We start from the raw sequence: 13,997 nt of genomic DNA on the forward strand, positions 1-13,997 counted from the left end.
CCAATGTTATCCATAGCTTTACATGATCCACACAGAGAAAGTCTTTGCACAGTCAATAAAGCACAGATAAACATCTTTCTGGTTTTCTGTGCTTTCAGTCAAGACCCATTTTACATCAGCAATGATATCACTTGTTCCACAACCTTGTCTGAATTTGACTGGAATCTCTGGCAGTTCTCTACTGAGGTAATGCTACAGCTGTTTTTGAATTATATTTAGCAAAACATTATTTGAATGTGATATTAATGATATTGTGCAATGACTTCTGCATTCTGTTGGGTCACCTCTCTTTGGAATGGGAATAAACATGGGTCTCTTCCAATCAATTAACCAGGTAGTTTTCTTCCAAATTTCTTGGTATAGGTAACTAAGTAACTCCAGTGCTGCATTAGTTTGTTGAAAGATTTCACTTTGTATTCCAACATTTCCTGGAGCCTTGTTCTTTGTCTTCAGTGCAGCTTGGACATCTTCCTTCAGTATCATTAGCTCTTGATTATATGCAACCTCTTGAAATGGTTGAACATCAACTATTCCAAATAGGAGCATTCAAAATCTTCTGGAAAGCCTTCAAAGCAATATGCATTTTTTTTTTCCTTACCTAGTTATTGGGAGTTATGTTCACAACATAAATCAGAAGGGAAGTCCTTTCAGTGGGTGGCATTATTGATAGACCTGTGTTCTCCCAAAATATATGTTGTCATCCTAACTTCTATATCTATGGATGTGAACCTATATGGAAATACGGTTTTCTTTGTTTTGTTAATTAAATCATGCCCCAGGATGGTGGCTCTAAATCTAATCACTTCAAGTTATAAAAAGAGCAGATTGACACACAGTTCTGAACACACAGGAGAAGACACAAGCCATGCAAAGATCATTGTCTACTAGCCAAGAAACCGAGAAACAACTGGAGTTAATGACAAGGAAAGAATCGACACTGTTGAACCTTGATTTGGACTTTTAGCCTCTTAACTGTGAAAAATACATTTCTGTTCTTTAAAGCCACTTGTGGAATTGTGTTACGGGAGCTCTAGGTACCTGTGGTCTATGTAGCGTCACTGTGTTCCATACATAATGTTCTTTATTGACAAGAAGTTTGTGTCTGGATCAGATATCATTTTAGTGAGATAAAGCTCATTTCTTTCATAGAACAATAAAGGTTCCCTGTTGTGTGTTGAATTGTATCTCCCTCAAAAGATATGTGGACATTTTAACCACTGTCCCTGAAAATATGATATTGTTTAAAAATAGGGTCTTTCTTGGAAGATATTATCAGCTGAGTCATACTGGCATAGAGAGGGTCCTAGCACTAATCCTTTCTAAGTGGTATCTTATAAAAGAGAACAGAAATGGGGATGACAATGCCATGTGGAAATGGAAGTAGATGCATGTCCCATCAAACAAAGAATGCCATGAAATACCTGGGGCCACCAGAAGTTGAACAAGACGGAAAGACATTTCCCTAAAGCTGCCAGAATGAAAGAATAGATCTGCCTATGCCTTAAATTTAAAAATTTAAAGTGTTGAAGAGCAAAGATGTCAGCTTGAGGATTAAGGTGCACCTAACCCAAGCCATGGTATTTTCAATAACCTCATATGCATGCAAAAGCTGGACAGTGAATAAAGAAGACCGTAGAAGAATTGATGCTTTTGAGTTATGGTGTTGGAGGAGACTATTGAAAGTGCCATGGGCTGCAAAAAGAACCAACAGATGTATGTTGGAAGAAGTGCAGACAGAGTGCTCGTTGGAGGCCAGGATGGCCAAACTTCATCTCTCATACTTCAGACATATTGTCGCTGGAGAGGGATATCATGTTTGGTAAGGTGGAGGGTCACAGAAAAAGAGGAAGACCCCGGAGAGGTGGATTGACAAAGTGGCAGCATCAATGGGTTCAAGTGTGGCAACAATTGTGAGGTTGGCCCAGGACTGGGCAGTGTTTCATTGTGTTATGCATAGGGTCGCTATGAGTCGGTACCGACTTGATGGCACCTAACAACAATAACAATGCCTTAAATTTGGATTTCTGATTCCCGGAACTAGGAAACAATAATTTTCTGTTTTTTAAAGCCCATTCACATTGTGGTTGTTTGTTTGTTATGGCAAATCTAGAAAACAAAAACATTCCCCAAGTAATAAAATGAGGGTCCCGCAGGCTACCAGCCGCTCCGCAGGAGAAAGATGAGGCTTTCTACTCCCGTAAAGATTTACACCCTTGGAAACCCTGTACAGGGTCACTATGGGTCGGAACTGACTCGACGGCACTTAACAACAACAACAACAACAGGGTGCTGGTGTCCAGTTTGATTTGTTGTCTGAGATTGAAGGTGACCACTGTCCTGGTAGCGTAGTGATTGCGAATCAGGCTGGGTACCGCAAGGTCAGCAGTTCAAAACTACCAGCTGTTCTGCAGGAGAAATATGAAGTTTCTGCTCCCGTAAAGATTTACAGCCTTGGAAACCCTGTACAGGGTCGCTATGAGTCAGAACCGACTCCACGGCACACAACAACAACAACTGTCCTTATGGGGATTGTTGTTGTTAAGTGCTGTTGAGTTGGTTCCAACCCATAATGACCCTGTATAGGGTTTTCAAGGAGCAGCTGGTAAGACTGAACTGCCAACTTTGCAGTCCAGGGTATTAATCCACATATTGGCTACCACTCTAAAACATGTGCATTCCATCCAGTCTCACTTCTTAGCTTTTGCAGTTTCTATGTGCCTTCCAGTGCTGAAGAATTCCGAAAAGTGAAATAAAGAGGACAGGCCTTTACCTCTCCTGTTAGCGTTGATCTGATCTGACTATAGAGAACAATCTTTTATAGTGAACCCAAGTATGTCACTGGGTAGCTTCTATCATTAGATGTCCATATGTCTTAGAGACTCATAGAATGATTCTAATCCTTTCTTCATTTTCAAGTATTATGAAGATGTTATTGTTGTCAGTGCTGTCGAGTTGGTTCCAACTCCTAGAGACCCTGTATAGGGTTTCCAAGGAGTGGCTGGTGGGTTTGAACCACTGACCTTGTTGTTAGTAGTCTGGTGCACATCCTATAGTGCTCCACCAGAACTCCATTATGAAGATACCTGAAAACAACTGCTATGTCCCATTCCTTTAATATTATGTAAGGGGAGCACTCACAAATCTTTCATTGGCATCATCCTGGTGTGTGGTGGGTGCTAGAGGATTATACTGGACTACTAACCACAAGGTTGGAAGTTCAAGCCTACCAGCCACTCCTCCGAAACCCTATAAAGGCTCACTCTGAGATGGAACTGACTTGGTGGCACTTAACAATGACAGCAACAACCATCTGGATAACACCTGGTTGTATAGTGGATTATACATTGGGCTGTTAACTTCATGGGCAACAGTTTGAATCCACCAATTGCTCCATGGGAGAAAGGTGAGGATTTCTGGTTCTGTAGAGATTTGCAGTCTCAGAAACCCTATACAGGGTCACTATGATTCGGAACCAACTTGACAGCACTTAACAACCACCATCATCCTGACTACTCCTGCTGCACATGACTAAGGTAGGTTATGTCCCTTTGAGAGTAAGTGACTGTAGACTGAGGTGCTATTCGGTGGTCATGAAATAAGTCCTCTCCCCTCAAACACTCTCTTCGTTAAAAGAGGAATTCTACTGTGAGACATTATTTATACTGGAGATATAAGTTATTTTAAATTGTCTAGAGTTCTCTAGTATATATGCTCCATACATTGTTGATGTTAGTTGTTAAGTGCCATGGAGTCAGTTCTGACACATGGCGACCCTGTATAGAGTTTCCAAATAGCAGCTGGTAGGTTTGTACCATTGACCTTGTGGTTAGCATTCCAGTGCTGATCCTACAGTGCAGTGATGCTCATATTTAGGTTAGCAAATTTGGTCCATAAATTTCAGTTAGTAAATTCAGTAGTAAAATCCTTGTCTTTCATGCAGGAGACTTGGGTTTTATTCTGGCCAAGGCAGCTCATGTGCAGCCATGACTCGTTGTCACTGGAGGTCTGCGTGTTGCTGTGGTGTTGAAGAGGTTTCAGCAGGGCATCCAGATTAAGACAGGCTAGAAAGAAAGACCTGCAGATCTACGTCTGAAAATCAGCCAGTGAAAAGTCAATGGATCACAACAGTCTGATCTGCAACTGATCATGGGTATGGTGCTGGTTGGGCAGCATTTTGCTCCATTGTGTATCTGGTGGCCATGAGATGTGTGGCACTGTGGGTTAATGCGCTGGACTATGAAGTTGGCTTGAACCACATGGTCAGCAGTTCAAGCTCACCAGCTGTTCTTTGGAAATCCTATACAGGGTCGCTATGGGTTGGAACCAACTCAATGGCACTTTAACAGCAGCAACAGTAACAACAACAACAAACTGTGAGCCATACATGAATGGACCTTGGAATTGTCATCCAGATAAAGGAAGTGATGGAAGAAAGCTTTGACTCATAGCCTTCAGATAAATTTCTTCCTGACGTTCCTCTTTCCTGGGTTGTGAGTTTAGAAAAACTATTCTCTTGTTTTCAGTGAAAAGGTAGAGATCTTACCCTTTTCAAGGGTACCTGCTCTCCTTGAGGAAGGCAGGAGTTTTCAAAGACGCCTAACAAATTACAAGGTCTATTTTCAGGAGAACACTGACTACACTAACTATTGTTAGATTAACTCAAGCGAAATCTACAGCATGTGTCTAACCTATAGATGTTTATGTGATTCAAAACAAAATGCAAATTGCTAGTCAACAGCAAGTACTAGATATTGGAAGACAGCATCTAATTCTTCAGAACTCTTAGACACCATGTGGGCTGTAATTGTCAGGATAAGAAACTTACCCCTGAGCATGGGTTGTGAAGTTGACTTTTTTGTATCTAATCTAACAGTTCAGCTACTGTCTAACATCATGGATTTATACTTCTTTCATAAGCATCATTTACACTTACTCTAAAACTCAAAAGATACCAACAAATTTAATAAAAACACACTACTGAAGAATGATTCAAGGGCTCAGCAAAATACTACCTACACCAGGGACCTGTTCAACATTGAAACTAATCAACATTGAAACTAATCATTTGTTCTTCTTATCTTTTTGGATCCCCTGGGTGGTGCATACAATTCATATTCTCACTCATAACTGAAAGGTTAGAGACCTGAGTCTACCCAGAGGCACCTTGGGAAAAAGACCTGGTAATGTATTTCTGAAAAATTAGCCAACGAAAACTTTATGGAACACAATTCTACTCTGGCACATATGAGGTCAACATAAGTCAGAATGGATCGATGGTAACTGGTTTATCCTACTCTTAAGCCACAGAAGCTATATTTTGGTGATGCCAAACACTTATATTATGATGAAAGCAATAGATATGTTTTTTGTTGTTGATATTAAGTGCCATCGAATTGCTTCTGACTCATAGCAACCCTGAACAGGGTCTTCGAGGAGTGACTGGTGACTTTGAACTGCCGACCTTTCAGTTAGTAGTTCAGTGTTTAGCCTACAGCTTCATTGGGTATATATGCCAAGGAGTGTGGTTCTGTAGGGTAAGTATTGAACAGCTAATTTCAAGGTCGGTGGTTCAGATCCACCAGTCACTCCTTGGAAATCCATACAGGGTTGCTATGAGCCAGAACCAACTCAATGACACTTTAACAACAACAACAGTATATGCTAAAGACTCCAGTGTGTTCAGCATACCAACTTTTCTTCTTTCTCAGAGTTAAACAATGATTTAGCTACTTTGCAGTTAGGTCTAGCCACAAAATATGGAAAAAAGTGATACGTAGGCCTGGCCCATTAAAATCATCTTCTCTCCCTCTTTCCCTATTTGCTAGCTGGATATCAACACTCTTGTAAGTCAAATGTTAAAGATTACAAAACATCCATCAGCCTGGTTTCTTGTATGGCAAATGCCAATTAGATTTATGGGAATGAGAAATCATTTTCTACTTTTCTAAGCCACTGTGATTTAGGGATTTTTTTTCTGTTGCAGCAGCTAGCTCATTAGTACAGTACACATATCCTCACTGAGGACTGAATTTAAAGCCACACTGTAAAAAAATGCATAGCTGCATCTACTGTGGTATAGAGTGCCTACTTTGTGCTGGACATTGTGCTATAAGCTTTACACGATCACATTAATCCTTATAGCATCTCTGGGGTAGATGTTGTTAATTTTATTTTATAGATGGAAAACCAAGGCATACAGTTGATCAAAGTCACACAATGAATGTGCTAAATTATTTCTAATACATCATTTACCTTTCTTCAAAAAGAGTTTATGTCCCTACATGCTGCTATGCGACTTGCAGTGCCTCAGTGTGGGAGGAATAAACATTTCTTTCCCATAAACCAGTAGCATTGATGTGGCATATGACTTGTTTGGTCAATGGGATCTAAGTGGATAAGTTGAGCCATATCTAAGCAGGAGTGTTAAGAGCCGTTGTATAATTTGGTTCTGAAATGGAATGTCTCACATCAGAATGGTCCTTGCGCCTCTATCCCAGAACAAAGAATACACATGGAGCAGAGTTACAGCTGGCAAATATAGGGATGTAGTTTGAGGAAGAATAAACCTTTGTTTATAAGCCACTGAAATGTTGGGGTTCCTGCACAAAACCCAGCAAAAGCTGACAGCTAGAACTTGGATGCAAATGCAGCTAGTTAGACGCCCAGAGCCTGACAAATTATCTAGCAACATTATCTCCCAAGCACATTATCAAACTCACACAGGATTCTTGCTGGATGATATGAGGAAATTTTAAAGCAGCATTAAAAAAAAAACCCAAGGATTTCCTGGGTGGTATAAATGGTTAATCCACTTGCCTGCTAACTGAAAGGGTGGAGGTTCAAGAACCCTCAGAGGCACACTGGAAGACAGACCTGGTGATCAACTTCCCCAAAATCAGTCATTGAAAACCCTAGAGGACTTAGGTCTACCAACACATATGGGGGTTCCAGCAGTCAGAATCAGCTTAATAATACTTGCTGTCTTTTTTATTTTATTTTAAAGTTGAATATGAAGAGAGTAGACCTGTTAGTTTTAGAGGAGCCTGCTGCAGCACCAGAATTTAAACCTAATTTATAGATTGGTCATTCACACTGCATACTGTATATTAGATTTAGACCCACAAAACACTTGTTGGTAAGACCATGGTTTTTTTATTCACAGAGTCACTTGCTGGTTCATTTTGTAAAGTTCTTATATCAGAAACCATATTTCTTAACTGCAGATATCAGTGATGGTGAATATTACTTAGAGTCTCTTTACTAAAAGAACCACCAGTCAATGTAGGGTCCATGGTCCTCATGTGAGATGTGATACTGAGAGGATTACTAGGTTTAGTCTGGCCTGGATGCAGCTGCACAGGTGTGAATTAAATAGCCATTAGGTTGAAATTTGTGGTCACCTTCACAACTTCAAATGATGGAAGCTAGTTGACTGTCTTATTAAATTAAAGATAACATAGAATTTTGGCTGGCCATTTGAACATTGCACACTGAGAAAAATCATACTCTGAGGAGGATTCATTTAGTTAATATGCAATTCAGTAATAATAAACAAACAAACACATGCAAAGTATTAACAGGCATGGTGGATCAAGGCTTCAGTTTAGGAAGGATATTGAATATAATTTTAAGATGACACTGTCCTTATTAGCAAGGAATAGTTTTATTATTAATTCATGCAATTAAAATGATAACACGTCTATGTATAATATACATTTACAGGTGGTGCAAATGGTTTGTGCTTAATTACTAACCTAAGGTGGGAAGTTGAAACCCACTCGCTGGTACCATGGAAGACAGACCTGGCAATGTGCTTCGATAAAGATTGTAGTCACGGAAACCCTATGAACTAGTTCTATTCTTTTACAGATGGACTCTATGGCAACAGGTTTGGTTCTGCTATGTATATTCTACTACTTTTATCAATGGAGAGTCATAATACCAGAGGAGTGGTAATTAGGATGATCTCTCCTTTCTTTGGGATCTTAGCCATTTCTGTAACAGAAATTTAAAAATACTTTTGTACCCCTAATGGCTGCATTTTATTCTTCTATGTTCTCAAACACTTTTTTACAATAAAAACGAAAACCCTAATTTAACATAAAATGTTCAATGATTTTTAACGTTATCTGTTTATTTTACAGCTATTGCTAAATTTTAAAATAAAAAAACAAACAAACAAAATAAAACCCAGCGAGAATCGATTATCTTTAGGTATGTATTTAAATGAGACTCATTGAAGACAAAGGAAAGAAGCAAAAAAATAGTCTTTAAATAAGCTACCAATCTAGACTCACTGAATCCAAACACCTGACGACGTTCTGTTACAAAGAATTGGGAAAAAAAGCTTGCTTTACTAAATATCACTTTGTGGTGTTGTTGTTGTTAAGTGGCATTGAGTCAGTTTGGATTCATAGCAACCTGGCATAGGGTTTACGAGGAACAGTTGATGGGTTTGAATCGCTAACCTTGTAGTTAGCAGTCCAGTGCTTATCATGCAGTGCCACACCAGGACTCTAAACATCACTTTAAAACTGGTAAAAATAAATAATGACCTTTTAAAAAACTTCCTTTCCCCTCTTCCTCTACCTTACCTGGCTCATATGCCTTATTAACCTCTATATTAATTACAGTTTATTTGATTAAGGAAGCATTGATGAAAAGAAGATGAGCTTTGTCTTGACTGCCTGTCCATTTTGGTGAACAATTTCTCTTGTTTTCATGAAGATCACATGATTTCCATTGAACCCTTGGGGAGAACCACATTTTCTACCTGTGAAAATCAGTGAATAGAGTTAAGCATCCATAAAGGTACATTTGGAGTCCTGGTGTGGCACCTTAGGATAAGTATTTGACTGCGAATCACAAGGTCAGCAGCTCAAATCCACCAGCATCTCCTTGGAAACCCTATACAGAGTCACTATAAATCAGAACTGACTTCTAGGGCACTTAACAAGGGCATATTTGCTTATCGTCAATCTTCAATGATTTCCCCCCCTATGGCTCTGGTAGCATAGTGGTTACGAACCGGGCTGCGAACCTTGGGGTCAGCAATTCAAAACTACCAGTTGTTCCATGGGAGAAAGATGAGACTTTCTGAGACTTTCTGCTCCCATAAAGATTGACAGCCTCGGGAACTCTGTACAGGGTCGCTATGAGTCGGAACCAACTCCATGGCACATAACAACAACAACATGGCTTATTAAGCAGAGTATTCTCATATCATATTGATTTTATTCTATACGGTAAAGATAATTTGTGAACAGACAGGGGAGAACGGAAGAGTGTATTAAAACATATTTATATTCTCAAAGGAAACAGCCTATATAAGTTCTATGTATTAAGCTCTATGCGTCATACAAGTGCAAGCACTATTCACAGACTGTTTAGGAAATACCAAGGTGAGATATCAGAATGATCTTTTTCAAAATCATAAAATGGCACCAAGTACACAAAGCTAATGACTTACAAAGTTGTTTCTCCTTAACAAATCATTCCTGGACTGGGTAAACAAATATTTTAAGGATGCTATTGCCTGCCATAAGAAAGTAATGCTACTTTATTCAACAAAGACATTTCCTTAGTTTGCTAGGCAGTTAGCCACTCAGAAAGAAATCAAGTCACATTTTGGTAATTAGCAGCAAATGTACAATCAAAGTATCTACCAGAACTGAAGATCATTAATTGAGCAATTTCCTATACCTTGATCATTTATACAGCTCTTATTTAAAACAAAACAAAACAAAACAAAAAAACCCATAAAAGAACAACAAAGAACTCATGAGTGAAATTGAACTTTAGAACTCACAAATACAATCTTTGGTTCATCCAATAATCTATATTTGTGTATGGCTTTATCTTCTTAACTAAGCTCTACTTCCTTTGCTGATAATATCGGATGGAGCAAAGCCAGGATGCAGTTGCTTAGTTTAAATCTTAGCAATACTCTATTAATCACTTCTCTCTATTTGAGACAGCAACTCTTTTATAAATGTAGTCATGAGCAAGCTTGTCAACACTCGTCAGAAACTGAAATGTAAGAAATAGTGGAGTATCTCACCCTTTTGCTCAGGTTTAGAATAGACCACATCTGCCTTCACTAGTGATTATCACAAAAGACTGGAAGGTATAAACACAATGCTTTGACCAAGACGTGAATTCTCTGTATGCATTATCTTTAAAAAACAATAACATATACCCACAGTAGGAAAACCAAGCAAGGGAAATTTACCTTTATAAATAACAAATAGGAAACAGCCCAAAGATCACATGCACAGGTGCATCCTCAAAAGAAAACTATAGCCAAGGATATCAGAGAGGCTTTATTTACCAGAATTTACAGCCAGTTGCCAAATCTTGCCAAAGCTCTGAAATTCAAAAAAGATCTGGCAACAGCTGGTTGTCTCTTTAAGCCTTTCTAATTGAAATGTGACTGCCACTTCATTAGTATCAAGACAGAGGTTAAAAAAAGAAGAAGAAAAGCAAAAAATAGAAAAGACAAAATACTGCTAAAGATGAGGAAAGCAGAGCAGATTCATATAAGGTGAAAGCAGAATGCCTAGACAGACGTACCTGCTTTCCCTGTATGACTGTGGAAATGGAATTTGAATTATGATCAGTTCTCCCCTCCCACGCAGTTTCTTCCGTATTTGTATTAACAGAAGTGACTCCTCTCAGCTTCTTAAGCCTGAGACCTTGGAATGTATCCACCTTGCTCACATACTGACTGAGGAGTTAACACCCTCACTGACTCTTCTCTTGTTAACACACCTTTTCTCCTTTCCAAGAGCCCGCCCTCACGGTCTAGAGTCCTCTAAAGAAAACTATTTTGTCCACTTCCAGGATCTCAGGACCCCCAGACAGGACTTGGTTGGCTAGTCTGTCACAGAAAAGAGTTCCCAGACAGAGTTTGTCCACCCTCTGTGCCCATCAAAAAGTTAAAGAGAGGACAGCGAGAGATGGAGAAATGAAATGCTTTTGTGAACTAAAGGACTTCCATTGAAATCAGACCACTCTTCAGGGGCTGATCTGGTGTGAATGTGTTTGTTTGCACACCTGCTCTTTTTCTCCCCTGAGGAAAGGATCCTTTCCCCATTCCCAGATCAGCACTGTTCTTTTGACGTTTGGATATTCTTGATTTAAAAGAGCTACTCTGATGCACCGCCATGCATGAAATGGATGAGTTGCAATCTCCTCCTCTGTTCCCATATAATTCAGTGACTAACCAGATTCATTAAGGGCAAGGTAGTCGATTCTTTGTATAAATTAATAAACCTCCTGTTTAAAAGGGGTTGGGGAGGGCAGTGGCTCCATACAATAAGCACTGGACTACGAATGAACCAAAAAGTCCACGGTTCGAGCCCGCCAGCCGCTTCCCGGGAGAAAAATGAGTCTTTTTGCTCCCGCGAAGTTTGAAAGCCTCGGAAACCCTATATGGCACTTAGCAACAACAACAACTAAAGGGGCTAATACTGATTGCTGCTCCCTGAGACTGCAGACTCAGTAGGCGACAACCCGCGGGGCCAGGGCTCTAGCCTTGGTGCTGAACCAGGAACCTAATCCGCGAAAGCCATCTCAGCGGTCTTGGACAACTTTCTGGAGGTTTGAAGGGCCGGTTAGCTTTAGGAGCCCCCTCGCGGGACACCGACAGATACTTGGGAATACCCAATGCCTTGGAACTCTCCATGGGGCACGTGGTTAGTTTATTTCGTTGCCTGGAGGTGGAAAAGTTTTGTCCAACGTTGATTCTGTAATTGGAGCTGTCTTTCCCCCCTCCCACCTGGGTCGCCATGGAGACTCCAGCTCTTTCTCTGGGTAAAATGGGCGAAGCTTACTTAGCTCAGCCCTGACTATAGCAAGCCCCTATTTCTTGCTAAGCATTTCCTGGGCTTGCCACTGAGCGCCTTCCCGCCCCCCCCTCGTTCTTCAATTCTTCAGCAGAAAAAAACACAGGCAGGGAACCTTAATAACAGGCATTGCATCCTGTACAATGGGGCTTCAGACTTTGGACAAATACTGAATATCAAACTCCTAAACAAAGGAGGGTTCCCTTCCTATTTTGGGGGTTGGAGGTGGGATTCTTTGGAAACATCTAATTTGTTTTTCACTAACCTCACCCCGTTTCTGTTTCTGTTAAAATATGACCCTTTCTTCAGAGTCTTTCCATATTGAGCAGGGTAAAACAATATATATACCTGTGGATTGATATACAATTTTATTGGGTTGGGGGAACACTAATGTTATTTCTGTGGAAAACTAATCCAAGGTTAATATCTTGATGAAAATGAAAATACACCCAGGAGGAAGACAAATCAGCGGATTCAGATTCACCCATCCCCCTAAATGCTATAAACATCTAATTTTATCTGAGGGTTTTCTTTTCCAATTACAAAATAATTCCATTTACTTCTAGGAGCTCTTCCATTCACTGGTTTTAGTCATCACATCACACCTCTGGTTTTATTGATAGATAACAGTTAGGAGTTATTCTCTGTTTTCTATTCTCTGCCTGTTTCTCCCCACCTCACTTTTCCTCCTCATGTATTTATTTGCCCTCTCCCTTTCTCCTTTCTATGCAAAGCAGAACAAGAATATAGCTTTCCATAAAGACAATGGGCTTTTCCCAACTGTAAACGACTACACCACAAGTCGCCCCTGCCAGTCAATCATGCATTCCATCTTTGCCAAGGGATGTCAAAATGATGTCTGCAATAACTGACTGGGTTTCTCCGCGCCCAGGGCATGCAGACCCCTCCTCTCCCCGCCCAACTGAGTTTTCAGTTGCTAATGAAAACCGTATGAAACAGATTTCCCTTCTGTTATGTAACCGGCGTCTCCCTCGCCTTTTGGTGGACTTAGGCATCACGCTTCTCTTCGGAGTGGAGATGCATGCAGCCACAGCGGAGACTGGGAAGGGGGCGGTGGGGACTCCAGGGCACTGAATGTCTGCCCAGATGTATGCAAGCTTCTCGCCTTGGAGCAACTCAGCGCACTGCTTACCTTGTTGTGGGCAGGGTGGTTTCACTCAATCATGATCTCCTCGCTTGGAACGGAGCAAGATTTAATAATTTTTCACTACACTGTAGATGGCGAGTGGAGGAAATTAAAAAAAAAAAAAAGAAGAAGAAGAAGAAAAGAAAAGAAAAACTAGAAACAGATGGTAAAATTTCACATCAGCCCCAGGAAGCTGTCAGGAGACTCCAGTATCTGCGCGGTTCATCCAGCTCTGGCTCCAGTTTCCCGGTCCCAGCTGATCCCACCCCTCCGCCCGCCCAGCCTCTCCGGCCAGGTGCGGCCGTCTGCAAACGGGCTCCCTCTCTCAGAGAGCGGAGCGGAGGGCTGGGCTCCTGGCCGAAGGAAGGGCGGAGGGGTGTGCGTTTGTGCAGGGACTCGGGAGGGGGACGGGTGGAAGGAAGGGGGAAAGGCAAGAGTGAAGGGGGAAAAAAATCCTCGGCAAAAAGCAAAGTGATGGACCACGCCGGGAGACGTCATGAAATCCGCAGATTCAATGAATGCTACTCAATTCCAGCCGACTGGCTGCGCCCCGCTGTCAGCTTACGAAAAGACGCGGCTGGGAGATAAAAGTGAGCACAGCGCCGCGTGCTGGAAAAAAGAGACCACACAGCTAGTTCTGGAGAGGAAGTGGGCGGGGCGGTGAGTGAGAGGCCGGAGGACGCCCACTACCAACGTTCTCAAGATCATTTCAGTTCAGGATGGCGGGAAGGAGCCCTCCACCACCATCTCTCCAAACCAGAACCCATGCAGAAATCAGCAAGCCAAATCCCAGTACTGGAAACAGGGGACGTTCCATGCGGCAGAAACCTCTAGGGTTTAACCCAAACACAGGGTTCTCCCAAGTCACTATGTAACTCTTTAAAGAGAAAGGCCTGAAAAGCAGGAAAGAGCCTGGTGTGGGGGCTCAGTCTTAATCTTATCACTGGACTCATCTAGACTGCAACTGGGAGCTGTCCATAGAGCTGGAGCCCTCGTGGACCAAG

General features: G+C 41.3%; 1 protein-coding gene across 1 annotated transcript in view; it reads right to left on the reverse strand.

Annotated features, from left to right (window-relative positions):
* Positions 1-13,566, reverse strand: part of KCNJ6 (potassium inwardly-rectifying channel, subfamily J, member 6) — a 489,304-nt gene extending 475,738 nt beyond the window's left edge. Inside the window, exon 1 of the mRNA XM_006862573.1 lies at positions 13,000-13,566. The gene's annotated coding sequence lies outside the window, so the exon portion shown is untranslated. The remainder of the gene's footprint in view (positions 1-12,999) is intronic.
* Between the last annotated feature and the right edge of the window lie 431 nt (positions 13,567-13,997).

Source organism: Chrysochloris asiatica, unplaced genomic scaffold (assembly GCF_000296735.1).
Source record: "Chrysochloris asiatica unplaced genomic scaffold, ChrAsi1.0 scaffold00049, whole genome shotgun sequence".
NCBI classification, from domain to species: Eukaryota; Metazoa; Chordata; class Mammalia; order Afrosoricida; family Chrysochloridae; genus Chrysochloris; species Chrysochloris asiatica.